This window comes from Solanum tuberosum, unplaced genomic scaffold (assembly GCF_000226075.1).
Source record: "Solanum tuberosum cultivar DM 1-3 516 R44 unplaced genomic scaffold, SolTub_3.0 scf00253, whole genome shotgun sequence".
Classification (NCBI taxonomy): Eukaryota; Viridiplantae; Streptophyta; class Magnoliopsida; order Solanales; family Solanaceae; genus Solanum; species Solanum tuberosum.
The window spans coordinates 197,651-204,089 of record NW_006239176.1 but is presented as its reverse complement, the minus strand read 5'-3'; the positions used below and the strand labels follow the sequence as shown (position 1 = coordinate 204,089).

Here is a 6,439-nt window from a genome sequence, read left to right as displayed (position 1 = left end):
TGATCATTTTTGAAAAAAATTATAATTTGGAAGTCGCCACTTAATTTTTTAGGAAAAATTAAGAAAACCATTTCAAAAAGGGATTTTGAAAGAAACAATTTAAATAAAACCAGAGTTGGGTAAGGTTTCAAATACTTTTCTAAGGAAGGGTTTAGACATCTTAGAGAATCCGCTAACACGCTGTTGACCGGCGGATAAACAAATTCGTCTAATTTTAAAAGATAGTTGAATTACTTGAAAAACTCTTGTTTTAGAAATATGCTTCAGAACTTAACAATTTATCCGAGTTAAGATTTTGAGCTAAATGGTTAACTCAATCTCATTAACGTGGATTCAAAGCTTTTCAATAACTATGAAAGAACATGAACGGTTCTTTAGTAATTCCATAAGCTTAAGTCGCCTAAAAATAAACTGTGTTGATAAATAATTAGGCGAACCATCCCCTTGGAAAGGAATTTGATAAAGGAAATTGATAAATAATGTTAACTCTTCTGAGGATTCATCCAAGTCAGTAAAAACATCAGAAAAATGTTAGCATTCATGATGAAAATAATACTGAGGAAATAAACATAAACGGTGGATTATAAAACTGAAATTTCCAGCCCATATTCGACCATTTTGGGGGGCTGAAATTGTTGCGAACTGCTGCCCCATTCCTTAAGGGTTTTAACCCAATCTTGCTCTTCATGTTTCAGCCTTTTGAGCTGCTGTTACTGTTGATTTTTGGGTTCTAACCCAGTAGGATATTATTTACTCTTTCTCGACTTCATGGAGGTTGACTCGAAGAGGATCAAATGCAAGAGAATGGGAGTCCAAATCGGACTCAAATAAGGAGAATTCATGCAAAGAAAACAAAGAAAACAAATTAGTAAATAATCAAGAAGAGGGCTGATACTAACTTGGCATGTAAACAAACTCAAACAACATTTAATAATTCAACTCAAATCTGCCCAACGAAATTAGAAGACAACGGAAACAGAGAAAACAATTAATTTCCAATTCTAACAAATTTCTTTCACATTCAAACCATGAAACAATGTAATCATAAATTACAGTTGCACATTTAAGCAAAAAAGAAGATCAGAAAATAGATAAGGGGACAGTTGATTATTTACCATCAAACTTAACAAAACCTTAGAAAGAGTTAAGGTAACCATTTAAGAAGAGCAAGAATACTGAACACACATATATAGCTATCTTAAGACGCTTCAGCACATAGAAAGTAAGAGAAGCAAATAAATTTGAAACATGAATTCATCCAGCATGAGTTACTGGGAAAATTTAACAAATTCCAACATTTCAAAGAAATGGAAAGTATTTAAGAGAGGCAGTAACCGGATCACAACAATAAATCTAATTTGAACTTGAAAGCATGTCTTTCCCAGATAACCGAAGCTACTAATCCAATCTAGAATGCAATCTTCATATCGAGCAAATGCATCCTATATCTTAAACTAGGAGGACAGATATATACTTAAAAGAAGGAATTTTAAAATCCAAAGACTCCAACAAGCTTAACCATTAATCATTGAATCAATCATATATTTGCAAGCTATCAAAATACTAAAATAGTAATAGGCACATATGCTGGGCTTGATAAGAGTGCAGACAACCAAATAATAAAGGCCAAAACTTAAAACTCAAAGAGGAATTTTACTACACAAGCTGAAATTTGCTCAAAAGTAATCAAATTAAAGCTAAACAGTAAACAACAAGGACTAAGGCCAAATAGTAAGCAGCAAACATAGCAAACAATCAGATTATGGCTTTCAAGATTAAGCTAAACAAAGAACCTAATTGGCTATCCAAAAGCTGGACCAAGATTTTAAAAATGCCATGTTGACCATATTGGAACAAAACCTTATACGAGCATGAAACTTACGTGAATCTATGGATTCACGACACACCCCCAATCCGAACTCGTAAATAAGAAAACCAAGTGAAGCTATAAGGATGTACATAATCATAGTTTAAGAATTCAAAATTGGAAAGATAAATAAGAAAAAAAAACCAAGCATTTTTCACTTTTTAACCCAAGCAGCAACTATACTTTAAGCAAGGTACAGGAAATTTATACTATTAAACTGATTAAATCTCAACCTGATAACTAATACACGATTAAGAACATCTAGACGACTAAGCTCAAGAACATACCAAACATGAACAATTTTGGACCACGGCGGGCCGACAACAGTTGAAACTCAAACACATAGGAAAGGGGAACTTAAACAAACTATGAACGGAAGAGGATAACTAGCTAAGAGGGTCATACACATATTAGGAGAAAGCTTAAAAAGTTTTATGAACACAATCTGATGGGCAGTAAGAAGATGAACCAAATAGAATGAAAAGTTTCAATATTCAAAGGACCATACGAAGATTAACGATGACCAAAGAAAGAACAAAACTCTAGATATTCATACTACTAATCAAAGCAAAAAGAAACCATCAAATTTAAGCTACTGGGGGACGTAATTAAACTGAAGAATACAAGAAAAGGAAAATAATTTCTAAACTAAAGCAACTAATGACCGAACAAAATTCTACATAACAGAAATTAGGCGAAAATAATAAGATGACACGAAGGTTACCTAGTTCTGGGCAACGACTGGAGCTCGAGCTTTGGAGGCAATGAACTTTACCACCAAAATGTGACTGGGACAATCGAGAGCAGATAAAATCTTAAACTACGAACTAAGAGCTCCCAAAACCTTTCCGGGGGTGCTCTCAATTCTTCAGCTCCCATAAACCGTCCAGTGAACAGTGAAAGGGGTGGGTTTATATAGTACCAAAATCTCCAAATTCTGAGAAAATGTTCGATGTGGGATTTTGAGAATTTTCAAAATCCCTTAACATATAAGGATTGCGAACTAGCTAGTGTACGAATTCGTACCATTTTGAAAGAAATCGGAAAAGAAAAAGGGAATTTGAGGGATAATACCGTTGGTGAACCTTCCTGGAAGCTTCAAATAGTACCAAGGCTCGTGCCTTGCACACAACGATGTACGAATTCTAGGGAGAGAAGAGTAAATTGAGGCTGCGAAAATTGGAAATTTGGGGAATTAAGGCTCGTTCTTGGTTTGCTGTGCTATGTGCGTATGTGAGGGAGAAGAGTACAGAGTACTGGGTATTAGGAAATGAAGTGGGTCGGGTTATTGATTTAAATTGGGCTTAAACTTGTAGGAAATTAAAAGGGATGAAGGAATCTGGTCCATGCTTCATTTTTATAAAAATTCAATTTGACTTCAATTAATTTAAATTTGATAAAATGGAAACGAGACAAATTATAAACTCAACTAATTACCTAAGCATCTTAACTTTAACAACACAAAATAATTATTTCGAAAAGATTTTAATTAATTTGCTATCACTTTTAAAGGAGATAGGATGCATACTTAATTAAAACTTTATTTTTTAGTAAAACTATTTTCTAAATATTTATTCAAAAAATGAAAATTATATAAATCTATATATTTTAAGTATATAGAGATATATTTTATAGGAAAAAGGAAAATTGTCTTGAAAAAATGATTTCTAAAGTATTTTTTATTTTTTTAAAATAATAACTTCAAATTGCCTGAAGCTTAAGAATCTTGAAAATTAATTAAATTGTGGAGGGCCAAAATTGGATGTCAACAAAGAACAAGTTAAAACAAACCAAAAAGTGTAACAAATAAAACAATGGCAAACAACCCAATAGCAATAATAGTAAATAATTTATTGTTTCTTTTTTCTAGCGAAAGAGACAATGTAAAGTAAATAAAATAAATCATCAGCAAAACAATGTAAAACTCACTAGAATAAAGTTTTCTATCAAAATAATTACTAAAATTTAGCAACTAATGCAAAAAATAATCATTAAATCAACAATAAAGCATTAACAAAGGTCATCGGACAACTAATAATAATCACTACAATTAACCCCAAAATAAATGTATCAGCAAACCAAAATCCAAAGTGATTACAATAATTAGATTTAAGATTATAACATATATGAGTATCAATCAATAATTAAAATAAAACTAAACTAAAGAAAGAAACTAACCACCGGAGGAGTTTTCTTATTTGTTAAAGTGTTGAAGCTTCGCTGGAGTTCATGGAGTTGGCAGGAAATGGATGTGTTGTTGTTGTTATTTGTTGATTTGCTGGTCTGGGAGCTCGAGAACTGGTTGTCGTTCACCATCGAGCCAAAGCACCAGTAAAAAAGAAGGAGAAAACGTGAAAGGGGAAGGGGAATGGGACTGGCGGCATTTGGTGGCTGTTTAGGCGATTTTCCGGTGAGGTTTTGGTTGGGAATGGAGGACGAAAAGGAAGTGGGTCGGGTAGCGATTTGGACATGGAGCTTCGTGGTTGAGCTTGGTTGTTTCTCACTAGAAAAATGAGAAAACAAAGGAAATATATGGAGGTCGCTTTCACTGGTGTTCCGGCAAGGTTTCGTCGGAAAATATGGAGAAGAGGGAGATAGGGATTGGAGTTCGTTTTGCTGCTGTTTCTGAATTTGTTTGGAGCTGCTTGTGGGTTATTGTTGGTGGGGGGTTTCTGGATGGCTTCGCCGGAAAAAGGAAATAAGGAGAGGGTGGGTCTGGATGATTTCTAGTGGTGTTTGTGGAGCTTGAAGCTCCTATGACGGTTTGGAGGTTTTGTGTGGTTGTTTTCGGTTGTTGTTGCTCCGTCGGAGGTTTGTTGACTGTTCGGAAATGAAGGTTGGGCGGCTGTTTGGTGTGGGTTGAGCTGCTGTTGGAGTGTTGCTTTCCGGTGGGGTTTTGAGGTGGTGTTCCAGTGGAGAAGAGGTGAGTAACAGGTGGTTTGGGTTGCTATTTTGAGCTGGGTGGTGGCGGCATCACTAGGAAGATAAATTAGTGTTTTTTACACTTTATGGAATTCTTCCTTCCAATCTAAAAAAACATTCACCACCCTTTAACTTAATGACTAACAAATAGGTTAAATAGAAAATTAAAAAACCACCTACATTGCAATACCATTATCTAAATATCATGGCCAAAATCACTAGTTAATAAAATATTTGTGTATGAAATTTTATCCATATTTGAATGAACTTCTAGACTGTGCACTAATAACATGTAAAAAAATGTAATTTAACAGAAGTAATGATTTAATCAAAATGAACAAATATTTGAACGTAGTCAACCAGTTGTGACAGAAAATAATGTAATTAAAATTTACTCATAAAAAATCCTGAAATTTTGACAATTAGGGATAAATATCGATAAATTTATTTAAAAAAAATTTAAAATGTATTTCGAATTATTGAATAAATAAAACTTAAAAGTTTCGAATTTTGAAATGTTAGGCCAAAATTGAGTGTTAACACTGCTCCATAGTAATCAAAAGTTTTATGAATCCTTTGCAAATATCATTTACTTGAATGAAAGGCATTAAAAAATTCTTGTTTAATCACTGGTGCAAAGGAATTATGTAGACTTATGATGTTAATTGATTCTATTTTTACTAATTTCAACCAATTCCTCGCAGGTTGGTAGAGTAGTGTTGGGCTAATTAGGTGAACAATAGACCTTCGTTCTTAGAGACACTCAAAAAAGTCAAATTGACAAATAGTCATTGGAACATCATATCTTTACTTAATGATCGAAATGCAAGAACTTAGGAGACATTATAATGAGGTATTTTGTGTACACTAGCTTAATCTGAATGCCCTATTCGATATTACAGACAAATTTTATATCTACCTATGTGATGTAGAATTATTTTTTGTCAATTTTCTATTGTTGCTTCACAAATATGGTTTTCAATATTATTCTATTTGCTATTGTTCCTTTATGGTTTCCAAATATTTCATCTTCCGCAACTCAAAGTATTCTGCCTTGAGATAATCCCAAATGATTCTTGTAGATTTTAGAGGCATAATACAAGTAAAAATTATTTAAGAGACATGACATGCCTTTGTCTTAGACATTGTAGTTGTTTGGTCTTTATGAATCCTAATTATTTGAGCCATGTGAGGTAATAAGGTAGTGAAATTGCTTAATAATCTTACTCGATTGCCTCCCAAAGATCTAAAGCTTCTAGATACCAAGGTGAAACTATTATAGGGAAAGATTGGTGGATACCCGATTAGATTCTTATCAAAGGATGACTTTATTGTAGCAAAAATTACAAAGACAAGTCGAAGCTCCTCGCTGAGTTGTTAGATTTAAGAAAGGCAAATCGACAACGTGCAAATCAAAACTTTTCATTGCTGACAGAAGTCAATTTCAAAATTTTAGCTCTTCTTTTCCCTATATTTTAGCATCATTAAATTTTAGTGTATTATCTGCATTCAATAATTTGTTTAGGTTACTATCCAAATTCTAAGCTTAATATTCACATGTGTAACTTTTCCGGCACCGTCACTTATTTAATCGTTTCTTCAATGGCTAGACAAGGATATTAAATTCCAAGATAAGAATATTAATGTCTC

General features: G+C 33.2%; 1 long non-coding RNA gene across 1 annotated transcript; it reads right to left on the bottom strand.

Moving 5' to 3' along the window:
• Nucleotides 1-427: 427 nt before the first annotated feature.
• Nucleotides 428-3,399, bottom strand: LOC107062659 (uncharacterized). The gene is made up of 2 exons (XR_001474775.1): nt 2,942-3,399; nt 428-2,804 (listed from the first exon to the last, which is right to left on the bottom strand). It is a non-coding gene; the product is annotated as an uncharacterized lncRNA (long non-coding RNA).
• Between the last annotated feature and the right edge of the window lie 3,040 nt (nt 3,400-6,439).